Below are 9,270 nucleotides of genomic sequence, written 5' to 3' on the forward strand. Positions count from 1 at the left end.
TTTCTACTATGCAATTACAGAAGATAAATTTCTTAATCAGAATGCAAGCTTGCATGTGGCATGTTCTTCTGCCTGTTGATTTCATTTAAATTAGTACTCCTTAAGGCAGTTTTTAATGTAGCATAGCCGACAAATATTTAACACTGCTTTTAATGAAATCTAATGCATTCCATGACAAGAACAATGGTAAGTTTCTATTATTGGACATATTTAATGCAAAAACCAAACTAAAGGAGAAACTCAGGTCTGACTCTTTTTTATACTATTTCTCTGATACACAAAAACTACCACAAGAAAACAACACAGTGTTCTGTAAATCTGAAAACCAGAAAGCCTCTTACATCTCTGTGGGTAATATCTGCAGGACACTAATTTTTTCCAACAAGAAAAGATTCCTCAATTCCTCACAAAAGTAAAATTCATTCACTCCAAATTCTTCTGTATAGGTACAAAATATGTGGCCCAGGAAAATAAGGGTTCTTAGGCTAATTAGCACCACAAACAGGAAATAATGTACCTCTCTTGTTGATAAAACTAGAGAGCTTTTCTCTTAGAACTGTTGGTCAACACTTTCACCTTGTATGCTGGAAGCATGTCTTATGAACTTAGTGTTATTATAACATCTCTCAGAAACTCCTTTCAAAAATACTTTTGTTGGATTTGTTTTCATGGAATAGCACAATAAATACTACACTCATGGTAGCTTAAAGAAAAATAGTTTTACCAGCAAGTTTCAAAACTGGAAGGTCAAAATTCAAGGTATTAGGGGATTGGTTTCATTCTGAGGCTTGCACTGTGTTCTCATGTTGTCTACTCCCTATGTTTTCTGTTCCCCGTTTGGTTTTGCTTATGATACCGCTCAGATTGGATTCTGGAGTGCCTCAGTGGACACATTTTAATTAATTATTCCTTGTGAACATCTAATTCCAAACACAGTCTTACTCAGATTTATTCTGAAGTCCTTTACAGCTTCAATAGACAAACTTGGAAGTATAAATAAGTCTTCCTGTGACACTGGTTTTCATAAATTTCCTAAGCCATAGGATACTGTTAGGATTTAATTGTTTTCCCACTTCAGTAGTCATTTAAAAAGTTCATCAAGCCAGCCCTGCTCTTAACAAAATACATCTTTTTCTTTTTCTTTTGTTTAAGGACTGACCTTTTTTTCACACCTTTTCCTTTTAGGTTCTTCATTTTTTGTAACAACAACAAATTATTACATAAAATACCAAGCTCTCCAGTTTTTTGTATAATTGCATATTTGTTTTTACAAAGATTAGACAAGATTAATATCAATACACTCATATAATAAAGAAAAACAGATTGGGAAACTAAGGTTTAGGAATATCAAATCACCTTTTCCAAGTCATACAGCTAATACAGGTTCTGTAGTTACAGTGAGATCTGTCTCCAAAATCTGTTCCTCTATTTCACATACCCAACTACCACTTAGTAAGTCTTTTTCAAATGTGCTCTTCTATCAGTGTGTTTGGACATGTGTGGTACATGTGCCTGTCGGTGTACATGTGCTTGTGCCTGAGGAAAACACACTATTACTCTTTCCCTTGAAAGAAGATTTCTCATTGGACTTAAATGTAGGCTGATTACTAACAATCCTTCACAATCCTCCCATTGTCACTGTAGAAGATTATATTGGGTGCATCTGTTCATGCCCACTCATCTTTTTAAATAGATTTTAAAATTATATCCTTAAGCTTAAAGAAGACTGTTCTCAACTGCTAAGCCATCTTTCCAATCCCAGTAGTTTGTTTAATAGGTAGTCAAGTACTGCATAGTAATACAAAAAGAACTTGTATGTCCTCTGTAGTTGTTTGTGGTTATTTGTTTTTGTTTTGTCTGTATCAAGTGCTCTCCTATTTCCAGTTTGTGTGAATTTAATTAATAGGTGGATAATTATGTATTAGTAGAGAACTGGGACTGAGCTGAATAGAAACAAATTGTATCAATTTTTATATACCTAATGTCAGTCAGAAAGGTTCAAAAAGAAATAAGGGGCCTAGAATAGTCTTTAGGCGAGAGTAGCATGGAAGAATGGGGAAATATTAGGACCCACAGGGTCCTGGAAACCTACAAGAAGAACTTTATGACAGGCAGATCTGGGTCCTGGGGTCCTCCTCAAACTAAGGCACCAGCCAAGGAGAATATAGGCAGTAAGCTTCGAACTCCTACCAAGACCTAGCCAAAGAACAGAATATTCTCCACCGTTGAGTGGAGAGTGAGATCTGACTCTCACACGAACTCTGGTGCCCCTTTTCTGACCATGTTTCCTGGATGGGGAGGCCTGGCGGCACTCAGAGGAAGGATAGCAAGTTACCAAGAAGAAACTCAATATTCTAAGAGCATATATAGGGGGAGGAGGTCTCCTTTAATCACAGACATAGGGGAGGGGAGAAGGGGAAGTGGGAGGGAGGGAGGAATGGGAGGAAACAGGGGAAGGGCTAACAATCGAGATGTAATATGAATAAACTAATAAAATTTAAATAAATAAATAAATAAATAAAAAGATTGCTGGCTGGCTAATACCTATGGGGCTTATGGAGTATGGCATTTCTAAGTCCTTGGGGTATTAGGTGTTCTTATAGTACTTAGAATGAGGTTGAACTATTTTATAGTTTCTGAGGAGGGGCTGGAGAGATGGCTCAGTGGTTAAGAGCACTGACTGTTCTTCCAGAGGTCATGAGTTCAATTCCCAGCAACCACATGGTGGCTCACAGCCATCTATAATGTGATCTGATGCCCTCCTCTGGCCTGCAGGTGTACATGCAGGCAGAGCTTTGTATACATAATAATAAATAATAAATCTTTTTCAAAAAAAGAAATACGGGTTTGTGAAGAGAGGATCGTACATCAGGCATCTAGTCTTTTGTCAGGAAGAAAAACGACCTAAAAATGAATTGACAATCAGAATTACTTTTGAAAAAAATGCTACCTTGGTACTTTATGAGCAATGCAAATACAACTCATTTTATCACTTCAAAAGAAATGAGAGGATTTGAGTGTCATTGCCATGGTAATGTAGCTTCTTGTGCCATGATAATAGGCTGTATATATTTTTTTTGTCCCCAGTAAGCATTACTCAGTGTATCATTCAGAAGAGCAGAAATAGATAATAGAGACAGCCACAGCCAACACAATGGAAACATTTTAACCATCATGGAAACTTCAAAACAAAACAGATGAATGCAAACAGTAGGGTATAATCCAACAAAGGGCCTAGAAAACAGAATGGAGCCAATTTTACTAGTAACTTTAGGAGACTTGTAACTTCAGAAGACATCCCTAGAAATATGGCAAGACATGAAAATTCTGACTCTTGCCCACCTTTCCTCCTCCAATAATTTCTACCACTCTTCTTCCCTGTTCTCATAAAGATAAATGTAAATAGAAATCAACCTTTTTTTCAAGGGGGGGGGAGCATTAGAAAACGCTCAGTTTTAGTAAGAATCAAAGTCTTTGTTGTAAAATGGCCAGAGTTGTTTTCTTAATTTATAAAAAAGTATTTTTCTCTCTTTTTTAACATACACATTTATTTTATTACACATGAATAAGACAAGCTACATACAGCATGGAGAATCATGAGATTATCATGAGTTATATAAATGTTATATTCATAATGATTTGTCTATTTGTATTTGGCAAACATGACGTAAACCTCTTTCTTATCTTTTTGGGTCTACATTTGTGAATGAAATTAAATATCTATCATATCTCATCTCTATTAACTTAAATAATTTATCTTTATCTAAAAAGATGTTATCCCCTAAGCAACTAAACTTGATTGAAACACTAAACTATCTAGTCTTCAACCCCCCTCAGAGACTTGAGCAGGAAAAAAACTTAAATGCCTGACTGAGCCACTAGTGCAGGCTAGCAGCTTCCAAAATGAAAAAATGACTGATACAGTTTACTGCCTGAACAGTCACCCAACACTTTCTACAACATTGGAGCCTCATCTTCGGCCTTCTAGCCCAATGTATCTGACAGAAATATTTACGAGGCAAGAACTATTGAGGACTTGCTTACCCTGTCTTGGCAGACTTCAGCTTGCCCATTCTTAGGTAGAATTCTATCTGTGGCAGAAACAAGGACATTTTGTCCAGTGACTAGTTTGCCACATTTGAAGCCATCTCCATAAGGAGGTTCTTTTATGCTCATAATCTTTGAAGTCGGCTGGGTGTTGTCAGGAGTTAACTTGTATTGTTGTCAAAGAGTCTTTGGAATAATAAAAACATATTTAAATGCCATATTCTCTGAGTCTCTGAGGTTTTTGAAGACCTTAATTAACTATTTTACCTTATATATCTATAGAATCATATATACACATATATGTATACATATATATGTATATATGTTAGACTTAGGATATATATTCTTGTAGTAAATCAGGCCTTAAGTTAAGGAGTAGGTTCAATCATCTGCTTTTTGTTGTATCCTCTCTATTTCTATATCCCCCTCTCTTTCTTTTCAGCTCCTATCTCCTTACCTACAGAAGAAAGATAAAGGAAAAGAGAGACATCCTTAAGTTCAGCCTAGTTTTCTCTCTATATAAGACCAATAATAACTTTATAACCACCTCCTAATGAAAAGAAGAAGAGTGTACTTTCCCTAACTTCTTTCTCAGCCTCTTTGTCACTTGTATATAGGAGGGTTACTAAGTTTTTTAGTTGATTTTGTATCCAGCCACTTTGCTGAAGGTGTTTATCAGCTGTAGGAATTCCTTGAAAGAATTTTTGGGGTCACTTATGTATACTATCATATCATGAGTGAATAATGATAGTTTGACTTCTTTTCTGATTTGTATCCCCTTGATCTCCTTTAGTTGTCTTATTACTCTATCTAGGACTTCGCATACTATTTTGAAGAGATACACGGAGAGTGAACAGCCTGTCTTGTCCCTGATTTCAGTGGAATTGATTTAAGTTTCTCTCCATTTATTTTGATATTGGCTATAGGCTTGCTATATATTGCCTTTATTATGTTTAGTTATGTGCCTTGTATCCCTGCTCTCTCCAGAACTTTTAACATGAGTGGGTCTTGAATGCTTTTTTTGCCATCTAAGGAGATGATCATGTGTTTTTTTTTTCTCTTTTTTTTTTTTATTAATTTATTCTTGTTACATCTCAATGTTTATCCCAGCCCTTGTATCCTCCCATTCCTCCCCGCCCCCATTTTCCCATTATTGCCCTCCCCTATGACTGTTCCTGAGGGGGATTACGTCCCCCTATATATTCTCATAGGGTATCAAGTCTCTTCTTGGCTACTTGCTGTCCTTCCTCTGAGTGCCACCAGGTCTCCCCCTCCAGGGGACATGGTCAAATGTGAGGCACCAGAGTACGTGAGAAAGTCGTATCACACTCTCCACTCAACTGTGGAGAATATTCTGACCATTGGCTAGATCTGGGAAGGGGTTTAAAGTTTACCTCCTGTATTGTCCTTGGCTGGTGCCTTAGTTTGAGCGGGACCCCTGTGCCCAAATCTGCCTATCATATTGTTCTACTTGTAGATTTCTAGGACCCTCTGGATCCTTTTATTTTGCTATTCTCCCATGCATCTCTCATTTAGTTTTTATTCTTTCAGTTTTTTGATATGATGAATGACATTGAGGTATTTTCGTATATTGAACCACCTCTGCATGCCTTGTATGAAGTCTACTTGGTCATGGTGAATGATAGTTTTGATATGCCCTTGAAATTTGTTTGCATATATTTTTATTGAGGAATTTGGTCTGATGTTCTCTTTCTTTGTTTAGTCTTTCTGTGGTTTAGGTATAAAGGTGACTGTGGCCTCACAGAAGGAGTTTGATAATGTTCTTTCTGTTTCTATTTTATGGAACAGTTTGAAGAGATTTGATATTAGCTCTTTCCTGCCTTATACTTAGAGGGAATTCCATGTTTTTTCATTGTTCTTTTATTGTATTTCATTCTTAGAAGGATTAGAAGAAAGGTTAACAAGATAGAAAAGCCAGAAGCATCAGTAAATTCTATCCTTTTGAAAAAGATTGCAGATTTGACTGGACAGATGGCAAGACTGAGGGAAGAAAATAAAAAGATGGGAACGCAAATAACATTTTTGTTAAAAAGGAGTGATAAAGGACAGAAAATAGACTGGAAAATCAGAAAAACCAGAAGAGTCAGTAAGCTCTACCCTTTTGGAAAGAATTACTGGCTTGACTTAACAAACGGGCAAAATGCATTAAAAAAATGAAAGAAATGGAAAAGCAGAAGTCACCTTTGGTTAAAAAGGGTAGAGAAGGTCAGAAACCAGAGGAAAAGGAAGGCAGACAGACCAAAAGGTCTTTGGAGGAAAATGTCCTGGTGGAGGACACTTCCAGAATCGCACAGACACCTTCAGCTTTTCCAGTCACTATAAGACATGTGCCCACACAAAATGGTGCTGAGGGTTGTGATGAAATGGCCTGGCTTACTGTAGACATGATGGATTTAAAACATTTTAAGGAATTTGTCATCAAATGTGGTATGCACTCTACCTTCGTTAAACAAATGTTAAACAGCTGGGCCACACAGAATAGACTTGTTCCCCAAGATTGGAAAAATTTAGTTTCAGCGGTATTAGAAACAGCACAATGGTTACAGTGGTTATAATGGTGGAAAACTGAGGCTATAAGAATAGAGCAAGAAGATAATACAAGGAGAGTAAATATTAATAGATATCAATTGCTTGGTGCAGGACAATATACTTATTTAAGAGAACAAATTCAATTTGAAGATAGAGTGATTGAACAATGTTGTATGGCAGCCTTGAGAGCTTGGGAGCTGGTAGGGGAACCTGGGAAAACAACTGTTCCATTTACTAAAGTATTCCAAGGACCTCTGGAACACTTCACTGAATATTTTCAGAGATTAGGATCTGCTATGGATAGGGTGTTGCCAGATTCTGACACCAAACAGGCATTAAAATTGTCATGGCTTATGAGAATGCAAATACTGAATGTAAGAGGATACTTAGACCATTAAAGGAAAGAGGTACTCCTTTAGATGACTGGGTAAAGGAGACAGTTAATATTCACTCTCAGGAATATCAAAATAATATTGTGGGACAAGCTTTAGCCAGAGAGCCCAAATATCATAATACTTGGTGCTTTAATTGTGGTAAAATTGGTCATATGCAAAAAAAAAAAAAAAAAAACCTGTAGAGATAGAAAGCACAATAACCCAGAAGAGAGAACAAGGAGGTTCTGGCCTTGATGGTAATGAGATGTTAAGACTTCCAGGGTACTGCAGTCGCTGTGGGAAAGGGAAACATTGATCTTGGGATTGTCACTCTAAGAGAAATGTGCAAGGAAATATCTTGCCGATGGGAAACGGCAGTAGGGGGCCATCAGCTCGGTCCCCTATAAACAATGCCAGCCGAATTTCCTTGGCCAGTCTGGAAGTGACAAACCCACAGGAAAACAGGAACTTAGTATTAGTGATCTAATGCATGCTACTGAAGGCAGTTCAGCCTTTGATCTGGCTTCAAATATCTCTTACCCTATCTCCACAGATTGAATGTTACAAATTAAATACGAGTGTTTTCGGTCCTTTGCCTTCAGGCACAGTAGGATGTGTTCTGGGAAGAAGTGGGCTGACTTCTCATGGTTTTATTGTGCATCTTGGTATTATAGGTGGAGATCTAAGGAGGAAATAAAAATCATGGCATGTGTAAAGAAGGAGATGAAAATCAATGCTGGGGATGGAATTGCTCAACTCCTACTGTTTCCTTATATTAAGGGCAAAGCCACACCAGTGGAAAGGACTGGTGCGATTGGAAGCAGAGGGACATGTGTGTTCTGGAAAACAGTAGAATGATCAGAGACCTAAATTAATTATACAAATGAATGGTGTTAAAATAGAAGGCTTGGTAGACACTGAAGCTGATGTCTCAATCATGTGTCAGAAGTCTTGGAACCCAAATTGGCCTCTTCAGAAGGTTTATACAAAAATATAGAAATTGGTAAGTTATCTTAAATAAAACAAAGTGTGCAGTGGCTTGATTGTGTGGGACCTAAAGGGCAGGCAGGGAGACTTAAACCCTATGTGGCTAACATTCCTATAAATCTATAGAAAAAAGATCTCTTACAAGAATGGGGTACTCAGATTAACATTCCTGCAATTACAGAGATAAACAATGTTGAAACTAAAGGTGAATTGCTACATGCTGCTGGGGAAGAGATTAATGTAAGTGATCAGGGGCAACCACAAGCTATGCCCACTGTCCAACCTCAGAACTCTTCAGGTTTAGAGTGTCAAAATTCATAAGAGGGGCCACTGCTGAGATACAAACATCCCTGCCCCTAAAATGGATTTCAAACAGACCTGTATGGCAGGAGCAGTGGCCCTTAACAAAAGAAAAGTTACAGGTGTTTCACTGTTTAGTGAAAGAGCAGCTGGAGGCTCAACACATAGAAGAATCTTCCAGTCCCTGGAATTCCCCTGTGTTTGTGGTAAGAAAGAAATCAGGTGGATGGAGAATGATAATGGATTTGAGGGCCATAAACAAGGTGATTCAACCCATGGGTTCACTTCAACATGGAATTCCTTTGCTTTCCTTGTTACCTAGGTCTTGGCATTTAATTACAATTGATTTAAAAGATTGTTTTTTCACCAAACTCTGCATGAGAAGGACAGGGAAAGGTTTGCTTTCTCAGTACCTACTCTGAACAGTAATTCTCCAATGAAGAGATATCATTGAAAGGTACTTCTAAAGGGAATGTTGAATAGCCCAACTTTATGCCAGTATTTTGTGCAACAACTTTTCAAAATAATTTGTAGGCAGTTTCCTCAGTCTATCATTTACCATTACATGGATGATATTCTGCTAGCTGATTCTGATCCTAATGTTTTAGAAAAAATGTTTCAGGACTCACAAAGAATTCTGCCATCCTGGGGATTACAGATTGCTGTGGAAAAAAATACAAGGAGGAGATTCTATTATCTATTTAGTCTATAAAATAACTGAACAAACATTTTGACCACAAAAGGTACAGATCCATAGAGATCAATTGCAAACTCTTAATGACTTTCAAAAATTATTGGGAGATATTAACTGCTTAAGGCCTACAATTGAGTTAGCTACCTATGAGTTATGTAACTTATTTCAAACATTACAAGGGGATTCAGATTTAAACAGTCCTGGGTATTGAACCGCTAGTCCAAGGTCTCTAACCGTGGAAGCAGAAAAGGAGTTAATTCTGGTGGAGCAAAAACTTCAAAAGGCAAATGTGGATAGAATTGATCCTGAACTTGGTTG

Source organism: Acomys russatus, chromosome X, assembly GCF_903995435.1.
Source record: "Acomys russatus chromosome X, mAcoRus1.1, whole genome shotgun sequence".
Lineage (NCBI taxonomy): Eukaryota > Metazoa > Chordata > Mammalia > Rodentia > Muridae > Acomys > Acomys russatus.